This window comes from Alosa pseudoharengus, unplaced genomic scaffold (assembly GCF_046254945.1).
Source record: "Alosa pseudoharengus isolate Yale_2024_CS ecotype anadromous, Long Island Sound unplaced genomic scaffold, YU_APseudo_1.1 YU_APseudo_1.1_scf_7, whole genome shotgun sequence".
Lineage (NCBI taxonomy): Eukaryota > Metazoa > Chordata > Actinopteri > Clupeiformes > Clupeidae > Alosa > Alosa pseudoharengus.
Genome location: NW_027468859.1, coordinates 35,106,336 through 35,119,890, shown reverse-complemented (window position 1 = coordinate 35,119,890; position 13,555 = coordinate 35,106,336). Strand labels below are relative to the sequence as shown.

At 42.3% G+C, this 13,555-nt stretch overlaps 1 protein-coding gene across 2 annotated transcripts in view; it reads right to left on the bottom strand.

Annotated features, from left to right (window-relative positions):
* Nucleotides 1-9,757, bottom strand: part of tab2 (TGF-beta activated kinase 1 (MAP3K7) binding protein 2) — a 58,139-nt gene extending 48,382 nt beyond the window's left edge. Inside the window, exon 1 of one of the 2 annotated variants that reach the window (XM_076273404.1) lies at nt 9,451-9,757. The gene's annotated coding sequence lies outside the window, so the exon portion shown is untranslated. The remainder of the gene's footprint in view (nt 1-9,450) is intronic. The other variant, XM_076273405.1, reaches the window with a different exon arrangement.
* Nucleotides 9,758-13,555: the final 3,798 nt, after the last annotated feature.

Here is a 13,555-nt window from a genome sequence, read left to right as displayed (position 1 = left end):
TTCCAAAAGTGAGGAAGGAGAAAAATGCAAACTACCTTGAAAAAAGAACGCACGGAGCCGCCTCTGCTAACCTTGCTTCCAGATGTATGTGAAGCATTCGCTGTTGGTCATGGGACTTCCTGCTCTTTGTAAAGTGACTTGGAAAGGAAGTGGACCGGCAAATTATCTGCAGCGAAAGTGAGGTGGTTATCACCAGAGCGATCCCTCCCGGTTCAGAGGAAGTGAGAGTCTGACTGAGTGGTGTGTGTGTGTGTGTGTGAGCTGAATGAGTGAGGGTGTGTGACAAACATCCTGCCAGAGAGAGTGTACCCACCTCCCTCCCCCTCACACACACTCACACACACACACTCACACACACACACACACACACACACACACAATTTCCCTAGTCGCAACCTCAGATGATCTGTCTTCAGCGTGGAGTGGAAAGTGGGACTCTAGCTGCAAGCAAAGATGGTCCCAGCTGTCCGGCTCTTTTAAACTGCATTCTCTTGCGCCGTCCTCAGTATCAATCAAAGTTGTCTCGAGGTATTTTCATGGAATGTCCATTAACCTAAAAAAACTTTTGTTTTCATTCCCAGTTAAGCACTTCACAATTGCACAAAAAGTTACACAGAAAGAGCAATAAGCAATGCTGATCAAGACAACCCTAATCCCTTGCATTTCAGATTTCATGTCAGACTTGGCTGTGCCTCAAAGTCGCTCAAAAGCAGCCGCCTGCGCATGATAACCATGTATGTCAGTCAGCAGGACTCTTCCTCTCAAAGTAGGCGGCCCTTGGCCATGTCACATAGCAATGAGGACCAGACTTTATGCAGAAAGTCAAAAGTCTGGCTTGCAAGACTACCCATTTCCCAAATCCCAGGCTGCATGGCTGTGACAGTAAAAACACTCGAGTTCCGACTTCTGTCATCATCAGCCCTTCATTCACGTCTGACCCAGACACTCGCGGAGAATAGCTCCCATTCATTTCACTGTGTGAATACTTCTGCTTTCTGCCAACCAGGGCACAAATATCCAGTTCTTTTCCTTCTCAAGACCCATTGTACTGGTTCCTTTCTGCTGAACAATGGCGGCTAGAGTGTGAGCATGCGAATGCCTGTCTATCATACCACCATTTCCTTCTTTATTAAAGGCGGAAACCTCATAAAAACTGATTGATGGGATTTTTGACAACATATTTCGACTGATTATAGGTGAAAGGGTAATAGCCTAGAACCTTATTTATCATCAGAATGACTGCTACTTTGATGTATTTAAAAGGACAGACTCTTTCACAGGGCAATATAAGCAGTCATTGCTTATAATATGAATTTCTTCTATCACCCATTGTTATAATTGAGTGTTTGGGCCCTATCATGACAGTCTAAAGCGCATCATCACTAGTCAAAAGCTTATTCAAATTTAGTAGGATGTCCAGTCCACATTGGGAGTGGTTTCGTTATCAAACGTCGAGCGCATGACGCAACAAGGTGTTCCTAGGCTACTTAATCAGTCATGGGTGTGTTTGGGGCGTAACATCATTTAAACCAATGAGAATGACATCTGTCATTCCCTTTAACAGTGCGAAGCGCAACGTCAAAGAATGCATCGGCATTTTGACAGTCAACGGCGCATTTGAAGGAGTCTGCTTGCGAGACCGTATGTTACAGTCATTCCACTAAACCATGCTTTATTAAAAACCTAATATAGCCTTTACACGTTTGCACTCGTCTATTCTTTGAACTCATTGGCAAAGTGAAACTAACTTCACCATGGTGTCAGTCAACTGTTATACGCAGTAAGTTACTTTCACTATTGACTGACAATGGGTTACCATCGAAAACTGGCTGGAAAAAGCAACACTTAGCCTAATATTTTTCTAATGACTGAATAAAACAAAGTTTATTCTGCAGAGGAGTTGCTGATAGTGCGTCTTCAGCTTTGCTCTCGCCTAATCACTTTTAACCGTCATTACCAATTTGCAAATGCATTATGAGATGTATTTCGTAATATTTTTATTCTAATTATGTTTCCCATTGTAGCCTAATCGTGTAATTTCTAATGTTTTGCAAGGATGTGCGCTGGTGCGCGTTCATGGTGGATAGAAGGACGGTGCGTTGTGCACCCGCCAATATGACTGTTGACAATGCGCTCTTAAAATAACATAAACAACTCGCCATAGACTTCTTACCAGGTTTCTCTTTGTCAGTGGCGTAATGCGTTTTAGGTGGTGTACAAGAGCGATTTTTAGACAATGCACTAGGCCACTCCTTAGGTTGTTAAAAAACGGCATGCGCCAGGGTGCAAAATAGGGGCCTCAGTCACTAAGCAAAGCGTTATGTCCATCTGGTACTAACCATGTTAATAGTGTTGCATTGATGATGCATCAATGACAGGGACTATTTTATGCAAACTACAACTGTGTTTTGGATGATTCTAGGGCTGGGATAAACGATTATTTTTTAAACGATTAATCTAACGATTCATTTTTTCAGTCCGATTCGATTTCGATTCGATTATCTCCCCATTAATTCACTAATAGCAACTTATACATGTTTATTTACATATCTGAATGAAAAAACATTAATTCTTTAACATTGTAATATATGTTTATTGCTCTTAAGATTCCAAAATAAAAGACTATACAAGTGCAAAGTAATGCATTCTTAGTCAGAGGTAGCATTCAATAAAGTTCAGTAGTGTATGTCTAATTGAGTGCCTGTCATTTTAAGATGTTCGTGTGGGAATCCTTGCAATTAACATTAGTTAAAAGGCTGCTGGTGTGTGGATGCAATTCATAACGTAGTTAGTTCAAATAACGGTTCGTTCTTCTCCTTTGGACAAGCACTTTTGAGTCTTGGAAAACACATCGGGATTTTTCAAACATTCAGTCAATAAAATGAGCCCTGCATGAGTAACGAATACAAGCAGCTGCAAGTAAGCATGCTAAACTTGACATCCAAACAGTATTCTAACGTTAGCTTTGAGATACTGCTTGATTGCATACTGTAACTTAACTTAGTTTAGTCTCCTCAATGTACTATGTTGTGATAAGACCTTAGCAGAGTTTACTTTAACTTCAATGCAGCAGTTTTGAACAAATTTGTGCAGCATGGTCACGATGCTAAGCGGATTTAATAGCAATTTAGCCCACTGTGTTCTATGCAGTGCTTCTATGTGGCAACAACAATCCTGCAACAATCGTGAATATTTTGTTAAATGCACATGCAGAGGAGGAGCAGCAGGCTCGTTACGAGAGAGAGCGGGCGGGGCGAGGAAAGGCTGTGTGAGTAAAAAGTGCAGCTCAATGAAATTATTTTATCTTATCTTTAATTTAAATAGTAGGCCTACAACATAGAACATCAATGTGTGGTGGTCGGTTTTGATTTCGTGGTGCCCAGCCACAGATTAGTCAACGTATGGAAAACACTGAAGGTGTCCAATTAAAAATATTTAGCAGCACGTTATGCTTGACGAATCGACGCTCATATTTTGCGTCGACGTATTTTTTGCGTCGACGTCATCGATTATGTCGACGGTTGTCCCAGCCCTAGATGATTCATTATCATTCAACCTTTTTCCACTTGCAACAGGCTGAATGAGTTGAATGGGATATGCACCACTCTCAGAATCAGTGTAGATGTCAAACCCACCCTGTCTGCGATCGTGACGGGCATGACAGGTTGGTATGAGTGCCGAATGACTACAACTTGCCACTGGTTCCTGAGGAAATAAAACATGAGTGACAATGATGACAGGAGAAGGGGCTAAGTTACGCAGTCACTCAGAGAATACTGGTGCTGACCTGTTCTTCCTGGGGCAAGAAAGCACAGAAAACTGTAACATTATCCTTGTCAGAAGGGAAGACAGAACACTCAGTTGCATGAAAAGCTACATCAACATCAGGAAACTGGATGCCAGACCTCTTCAACATCAGACACACTATGTTCAAGACCACATTAGCTTACATTTACTAAAAAATGCAGCAAAGTAGTGTAGTGTGTCCCAAAGAGTTAACAGTGGCATAGCATCCAGCAAGAGTTTAATAATCTCCTCTTTAATTTGGTGCAGCCTAAACAAGAAGTACCATCTAAGTAAATTTTAAGTAAATCTTAAAAGACAACAACAATAAAAAAAAAGGGGGGGGGGGGTGAAATGCCACAAGTGGACAGCACATATTTCATCACGAGCGACAATGGGGTGGATCTGTGATTCATCCACGCGAAACGCAACACCAAACGTTATGACTCCCAATGTCACCCTGGGACAACATTCACCGGATTGTGATCCAACAGCAAATGGGAGAAAAATAAAGCCACACTGGAGGGAGAAACAGCAGAGCAGCGGGTTCAAAGGGAACATCCGAGAGGCCTCGGGGGGGCCTGGGGTGGCGCGGTCAAGACCGCATGTACTCTCACAGAGCACACGTTCATCTGCGTCTTTGGAAAGCAACCATTTCACTTAGCTTTTGGTTTTAACCAAATATCGTAACTATTACATGCCTCAATATCATTATGTGTTATGACTTGTCATAAAACTGGTCACTGTTACAAATGCTTACTCAACTGCTTGACTGTCCAGACATGATTTTCTCTCAAGCTGGTCACCCAGCATGAGACCTTATGGCTGTAGCAGATCTGGGCTAAAACTAATGACCAGTTCACATGGGCGCCCCTGTAGAGCTGGCACCCACCTACTGCTTTGCCCAATTAGCTGGTCTTTGCCACCATCACCGCATGCTTCCTCTAGTGGCTTCGGGGGCTTGGGGCAGGGGACCTTTGGTCCTCCGCTTTGGAGCTCTGGGAACAAGCTAGAACAGAAGAAAAGAAAAAAAGACCTCCACAGATTTGGATTGGAACTCAATGGGGTAGTTGTACATGGCTGAGTCTGGGTGGGGAGGAGCAGTGGGTCGGTTCTGCTAACAAGGAACCAGAGGCCTCGTTTCTGTGCCCAGGCACACACATGGACCATTGCCAGAGCTGCTGATGACAGAAACAGTTTTTGCTCTCCAAAGGCAAGAAGACGGATCAGCAGGGAAAGGGAGAGAGACAAAGAGAGAGAGAGAGGCAGAGAGAGGGAGAGAGGGAGAGAGAGAGAGAGAGAGTAAGAGAGAGAGAGAGAACTGAGGGAGGCATAGAAAGGAAAGCTGATTATCTGTAAATGTTTTGATTTTTCGCTTGGTTGGAGTTAACCAGATTTCATGGTTTCAACAGTACAGTTGTTTGAAAGAGATATATATTTGGGAATTCAAAAACTGAATGGGGTTCAGCATTCCAGCCTGAGGCGCAAATAATGTTGATTGCTTGCACACTGTATGTTGTGTAACATGCTATAAGTGAAGCAAAGCGAAGCAAACCTATTACGGCAAAAAAAACATCGCCTTCGATGCCATCACTTGCCCGATAGGTAACTGCATATAATTGTAGAACTGACAGGTGATCACTGAATGAAGATCACTGCTGACCACTGAATACCACCCAAACACACAGACAATGTTAGCATAAAGAAATTAGCCTACATTCAGAGTCAAATGTTTTTTTTTTTATGGAAAACATCCTTCACTTCCAAAACTTTTTTGTGGCTCATTTACAATGAATGAGCACTGAACATGTTACTTTCATTTTTTCGAAAAAATCACCTGAATTATTCTTTACTCTCATAGAATCCGTTGTACAACAACTTTCAATATAGATGCTGCCAAAAACAAAAGCCTGTCCAATTTTCAACCTAAGTGAGAGAAAAGATATCGGGGCCAATACATTTCAGGATGGCCCACAAATCAACAACCCCTTCACATGGAAAAGTCAAATTGCAATGTGGATTTCATTAAAACATCTGAGGAAGAGGTGTTGTGTATTTACAGGGCTGGGTCCTTCACAGGAAAAAAGCATATTCCACTCCATTACTTGTCTATAGTATACAAACAATGGGAACGGTCAAAAAGCCATATTACGGGAACAAGTGTTTTAAAAACAATAACGAGCCCACCCAGTTGTTCTGCTTTCTGTGTTTGTTTTTTTTTTTCGTTTTATGTCAGTGTCTTCCTCATATTGGGAACAACAACCTGTGAAGGCTGAGGATCCACCATCAGGGTACCACCAGGCTGGATCAGATACAGACGAGGCCATACATGGCCAAGTGGCAGCGTGCCCCCCGACAACTCTGCATTTGTCTCCTCATCTTTTCCATTTCAGAGGCGTTGGGAGAGCCTCTCCCTGCTAGACCCTTCAAAACTGCACTCCCCCCTTCCAGCAAGACCCTGTGCAGCAGTGTCACGGGTGGTGCATATGCACAGTCACCCCCTGACCTGGAAGCTAGCCCATGTGGAACTCTGGATTCCACGTGAAAATAAAGGAGAGAGAAAAGGAGGGGTTTTTGCGATGGAGGGATGGTGGAAGAACTTGGAAGGGGAGGGGTGGTGCTTGTGAGGTGGAGGGGGTCAAAGAAGAACCTCACTTCCTGACAGGCCCAGAGGCGAGGGCTGGGGGGAGGGGAGGACCTCTCCTTCTTTACCACAGGATACACACTTGATGCAACCAAAGCGCGTCGGCTTTTGGTAGAAAGTTTTGGCTAATAACTGACCAAGCAAATATTGTTGCAATTATGCAGGGTCAATCACATCCAAGTCTATTTGTCAGTGCACAGTCATAGATACTAACAGACACAGTGAAGGAGTCAGCTATTCTGACACACAACAGACAAATGACAGTAAAAAACTATACATTACCTTCCCTTTGAAAAAAATGTCACGGAATTCAAAGTAACTTTGTTGCACAAACTGAACAGTCAACAGAATTTGCTATTGACACAAAACAACTAGCATTGATGCTCCATGCCAAAAATGTTTGTGCCAAAAACATCAAAACACTCACAAAAACAACAGCGGCTTTGTAAATGATAAACTTAAATACAGGTTACTCAAGGGTCCTAGGATTTAAGGCTTGGCATTAATGAACCATAATATTTTGAGTCTCCCCTCACATCAGTGTTCAGGGACACAAGAGGATTAAAAACTTTGCTTTAAGTTGCAAGTCAAAAAACAACTTAACCAAACGCAATACTCCACACAGTCCACAGAAATCTACCTTGTTCCCTTAGCAGTGTTTGCAAAAAAAATGGAACATCTCAGGAAAAAACACTACAGACAGAAAGCCAAAAAATCTGCAAGCTTGCAAGATCCACCCCCATCCAATTGCTAATTCAAGCAAATCGCTTCCAAACTAACTTACAGTTTGACCTAGCATATGGGATAACCCCCTCATCATGAAACAGAGCAGAGAAAAAATTGCAATGACAGTCTGGGAAAGACATTTTTATGCTCGCCAATCTTTTTATTAACCAGCATTAAAGCATAAAAGAACCCGTACAAGAGCGGTACTGCTAGAACTCCTAGAACTCAACCAACCACTCGGAACACACATATACATCAGACACAAACACACACAATTAAATTCACACACACACACACACACACACAGACACACACACAATTCAACCAACCACCCGGAGCACACATATATATCAGACACACACACACACACACACACACACACACACACACACACACACACACACACACACATTTAGTCCTCACTCCTCAACCCCACCCACAGTGGTGGCAAATGAGCAGGCCTCCACAGTGCATCCACATGTTTGCCGACTTGAGTGCCACACACACATGGTTTCACTTAGGGTCCTGCACCTATAAACAGTTGGCCATGACGGCTCGTTGGTCAGGAAGTGCAATGTTGACTCCCGAGCGTGATAGGCACAAGCTGCTAATGCCCGATACCCTTACACTTATCATGGGTTTGCCGTGTGCGTGACCTATCCCAGCTTTCCGAGATAGATTCGCTCACTCAAACACCAAACAAAACAAATATCCTAACAATTTTCGAGACGTCCACTGGTCTACTAGCTTGCCTGTGGAGAACATAAATGTATTTTCTCAGGTTCTTGAAACACATGCCTGACAACAAGGTTTATGTGAGCAGTGAGCTATCACATTACTGTTCTGTTGACATTTGCTTGTAACAAGGTCCCATGTGAGCAAACTGTCAATGCATCGACTATCCACATGATGGAATCACAACTTGTGAATAGCAGAAACACAAATGTAACACAAAATAAAAGGTTATGGTGCACACAAAGCATCCTCTAGCTACATTGCAATATGATAAATTATTGTGTGCCTAGTAGCCTACAATAAATTGATTACATGACATTGCATCAATATAAGAACATTCAATTTATCTTAAAATAGAGCAAACTTCTGTTCAGGATCTCTACTGTAATGCAGAGGTAATACAGATTATGAATACAACAGATTATTTGTGGCACGTTATGACAACTAACTGAATTGACACAGCCCAGTGCTTCATTCAACGCTGCAATCAACAAGTAGCCTACAATGGCCTATTTACCTGAAGACATATGACACTTTATATGCTGAGCAATGGTCCATGTCAGTTACTCATGAGATGTGTTCCTTGTGTGACTGACCATGTTAGTCAAGCATCTAGCATACGTAAGCAAACAAACAAACACGAAACAATTTAACATGTTACAATCTACAATTTTCAACTTAAGGTTCACAGTAGGCCTAGTTGCTTACAGTAGCCCAGTTGGCTCCGACAAACAGACTAGTTTCTAACTTCTAATGACAAAATAAATCGATGTAGTGTAAAACTTTCGTGGAATTGTGGGGAAACTTCACTGTTTTTCCATGTCATATGGCAGTAGGCTATCTCTTTAATAATAACTACTTATTGAACTAGCCTAGTTTGAATGCGGACTGCCTTCGACGAGTTACTACCAGGTTATAAACGTCACAAAATTGTTACACTTCGGAAGTATAGGTCGGCGAAAGAAAATGATAGGCTACAGTAACCAAATCAGTGTCGACTATTGGCTTACTTTGTTAGCGAACTCGTAAAATTATTTTATAACGTTTAAAAATACTAAACATATGCCAAGATAACTTATATTTTGAGCAATAACCTCCATATCCAACAACTGGAGTGCTACAGTTCATATAGGGTATGTGTAGCCTAAGTTAGCAGCACTTTTCACATAGCCAAGACAGCTAAGGCTATTCACAGTTCAGGCTATGCACAAACTTTTAAAAATATCCCGCACAACCCACAAAACACGGGATACCGCGCTGATGTGCAAACAAACTATTTCAATGAGCGAAAGTAAGAAATTGAGTTTCTTAAACGGAGTAAACAGTGTGCACTATTCAACAATATCATCGATACCACTTGCAGAAGGAGAAAAAACTCACACCTGAATAGCCAACTTCATAAGAAAGTTTTCGACATTTCGGAGACGGTAGTTCAGGCGCTTTTACAACATTATTCGCAAACGCAACAAACAGGTAATGTTCGTAATAAAACTTATGGAAAAGTTCAGCAATAGTCAAATGATTCCAGACACTTCTAGGCCTCTTCTGAGGCATTCGCTTACCGTCTCCGCCGCCGCTCCCCGGGCCACCTTCAACACCCGACACACAGCCACCGAAACTCCACTGGGCCGGGGTGCTGACGGAAAAGCGAAGAGGAGGAACTTCAAGAAGGGATTCTAGCACCCTGGCCTACTCAGTTTGGAACGGCGAAATAGGGGGGATAATACGCCGCAGCCCTCCGCTGTTTCAGAGACTCGGGAATTCTTTTGACAGCTCTTCTTCTTTTCCCCCTCGTCTCCCCCCTTATTTTCTCTTTTCCTTTCTTGCTGCCAACAGATACGAATCAAAATACTGTCACACAATATGGCGGCGGTGCAAGTGAGCGCCTATCGCGAGACTTTTTTTTTTCAAAAGGGAAAATAAAATTAGAGAACTGGGTAAGAGTGGCAGTTCGACGGGCTTCGTAAGAGTGAGGAGAGGAAAAAAAGAACGCTGTTCAAATGGAAACTTACACGAGACACGTGGGTGGAATCGAGGTTAGAGGAATTTGTGAATGCACTTTTAGTTTGAGTTATAGTTAGAGTATTTTTGAGCAGAGCAGAGCTCATTTTTCTATCGTGTCAAATGCAGTCAAAGGTTAGTTGTCCTCTTAGGCTATTCCAGATAGACACGAGGTGAGAAATAGACACATTCCAAAGAGAAATAAGTAAGCCACCATTTACATTTTCAGACTGTAAGATTGAAGAATATGCTGGCTGTAATTACACATACATTACAGGTCTAGGCAGTAGGCCTACTGCCTCTGCCATCTTTTGACAAGATGTTTGTATTTGAGACTTTGTTAAGAGGATAGTGTAGGCCTACATCACTCTGTCTCTGATGGGATGGTAGAAGGACTGCCGTTTGTAGACTAAACCATTCAGTTTATACTCTGACAGGTTAAAGAGTCGCCTACAAACCAAACTGCCAAATGCTGTGCAAGATGCTGCATAGGCTGTCACTCGACTGTGACTGAGTAGATTTAATGGATCCTGGGAGGTCGGTCTTGTTCAGTGGGTGGTCAGTCTCTCTTCTGCAGAGCCGATCTCAAGGGAGTGCATGACCCTGAGCGTGGAGGGAAGAGTCATTGTCTAGTTTACAAACGAGTTTCACCAGGAGTGCTGCGTAGGCATAAAACAAATAGTATTCTTCTGGTGCTCTGGTTTTCAAGTTTAGTAGTGAGTCTGAGGCACTCAAAAGAATATTTGCAAGTAACAAGCCTTTATTGAGCTTGGCTATCAATTATAATCATGCCAACATGTTTCGGCCAAGATGGCCTTCCTCAGGGCAAGTTTTAAAATGGCTGTCTGTAGACTGCATCTTCTGAAATGCAGTGTTTTTTCATAGTGTACCTTTTTCAATAGTGGATGTTAACTTATTGTGTTATAAATGTTATTTATGTCATGTGACACACCTGTGCATGTGATCACCTGTGCTTTCTGGTCATGTGACCATATTCAGATTTAGAAGATGCAGTCTACAGACAGCCATTTTTAAACTTGCCCTGAGGAAGGCCATCTAGGCCGAAACATGTTGGCATTAATTGATAGCCAAGCTCAATTAAGGCTTGTTACTTGCAAATATCCTTTTGAGTGCCTCTGACTACTAAACTTGGCTTTATTTACTAATGGGCCAACAAGATTATTATTATTTTATTTTTTATTTATCCTTTATTTAACCAGGGTAGTCACATTGAGACAGAGTGATCCTTGGCCAAGAATCGTCTATGCGCTTTGTGATCATGATATTTACCTGTTAAGTAATTTGTGACCTATAGCGTCAAATGCAACTGAGCTATTTCTTTGCTTAACTTTGTTCTTATAACGTGTGTGTGTGTGTGTGCACACTTACAATATTCTGGTGATAAACCAAAGCCCTCTGTGGCAGCAAGAGCACATAGCACTCATGATTCATAGACGCTTATCCGTCCTTAAACAAGGTCTGTACACATTGAAAGCATTAAAAGCAAAACAACCTCGGAAATGGCAACAATTTTAAAACTATGACAAATATGAAGTAGCTAGGCCTAGTCTAAATACTTTCATCCTGAAGAAAGAAAATGACTAGTCAAAGCTGTCTCGAGAAGGCAACCTCCAAATAAATCACACAATTAATAGGCTCACAGAAAGACCTTAGCAAGGTTACCTACTTAGGGCACACCAGTGCTGCAAAACACATTGCTAAGACGCTGTTAACATGAGGAGTCATTCTACATTCCTTTGGTTTTACTCCCACATACACCCACATCACCCCCAGTAGAGTATTTAGGCTTGTAGACAGAAAGCTAAAACCAGGGACACACCCTCAACATCATAACTCTGATTTAATCACTGCAGGCTAAGATTATAAACATATGTATGGAGTCCATACAGGTCATCAAGCGGAAGAAAGTGAAAAGAACTTTCCACTCCACGAGCTCACTCATTCATTTCATCTGCTATCAGCTATAAACTGGGATTAGCTGAAGTTGTCTGGAGGGAATACATGAGCAGGTGTCGTATCATTAAGGGCACACTCTGAGTAATTGGTGTTGACCAAGTCGTGGCCTTGTTGCATTACCCCCCAGACGTGTTGCGAGAGTGAAAAAACAGACACTTGCAGGAGCCTCACTTGAATAAGACGACAGCACATTTGTTCTTTGGTGAACTGGGTGGAAACATATGGCGGCTCATGTGTCTGTGTTAGGCAGTGACTCAGGTATGCATTCAGTCTCTCTCTCTCTCTCTCTCTCTTTCTCTCTCTCTGTCTCCCCCCCCAAGATACACATATGAACACACACATGTTCATTTACTGTCATAGATTCTGTCATAGATACTGTCATAGATTCACTTTCTCTCACTTTCTGTTTCTATCACACACCAGTAGGCCTACTCACATTTACCCACACGTACGCATCCACTCTTTCATTGTGACTCTTCCCCTTCACCCCGACACTTCAATCAGACACATGCTCATACACACTTTCTGATATGTATAAATCTCTTTTCTGGGAGTGGCTAGTTTCAACCACTGAACTTTGTTCTTGAAAAGGAAGAGGTAACTGAGCTCTTCAAACTTGGAAAGAATATACAAACTACTAAAACAACTCAATGTTTAATTCAGATGCACTTCATTCTTGTTTTCACTGAGAGGCCATTGAGATGAACAGTACAGTGAAGTCTAACATACTCAGGACCATGTACACACTGTATGGAAATGCCCGGGAGGAGCCATGAGTCAGCAAAAAAAGGAGGAAAAAATTCTGGAGTCTTTAAATCAACTGAGACATATTTTCCACTATGTGGGATGAGGCACACTGCATGATGACAAGGAGATCATGCAGTAGCCTCACATCAAGGTCCTGGCTGCTGAAACTTGCTACATTAACAGGATGAGTTATTCAAGTAAATACAGAAATGTTAGCCTAGTCTTTAAAGGTGATCTCAAAACAACTTTAAGTAGAATGTCCAATACTGCTTATTTGCTGTGTTGTACCTGTATCATTAATGACACTCCCAGGAATAGGTTTCATGAAACTTCGACATGCCATTCCCGTCACATTCCCTAGTCAAATAGAACTCTTCAGATGTAGCTAAACATTTTGAATGTTGTGTACGCCCTTGGTACTTTGACTCTGTAATTTACAGTTCAAGGCCCGAAACCTGCAATCTCCCTGCCTCAATGGGCTTGTGATTCATTAATTCCCTATTCACCAACTTGATGTACCGGTACGTCTATTCTAAACAAACACAAGCACTTGATTAAAAAAAACACACACACACACACAACCTCAAAATATTAGTGAGTGAAACACATTAAAACTGTGAAGTTATAGGTGTCTCTTCAAAAAAAATGCCCATAAAAAAAAACAAATAGCTAAATGAATGTGAGTGAAATGCAAAGAATCCTGTGCATGTGGTGGAGCATGCGCCAGCTTCCTCCACCAATAGAGCTCTTGGGAAAAGCCTCGCTGTTGACCACCCACACTCCTGGCATGGGGAGAGACCAGAGGCTCTGTGTTTTTTCTCACGGTCTCCGGGCGAAGCCGGCCTCTCATAGGTCAGCCGTGAGGACACCACACCACACTTGCCAGCTGTGGGTCAAGCGTAGCAGCCCTCATCCACCCCGAAAGAGCGACAGTCTGTTGTC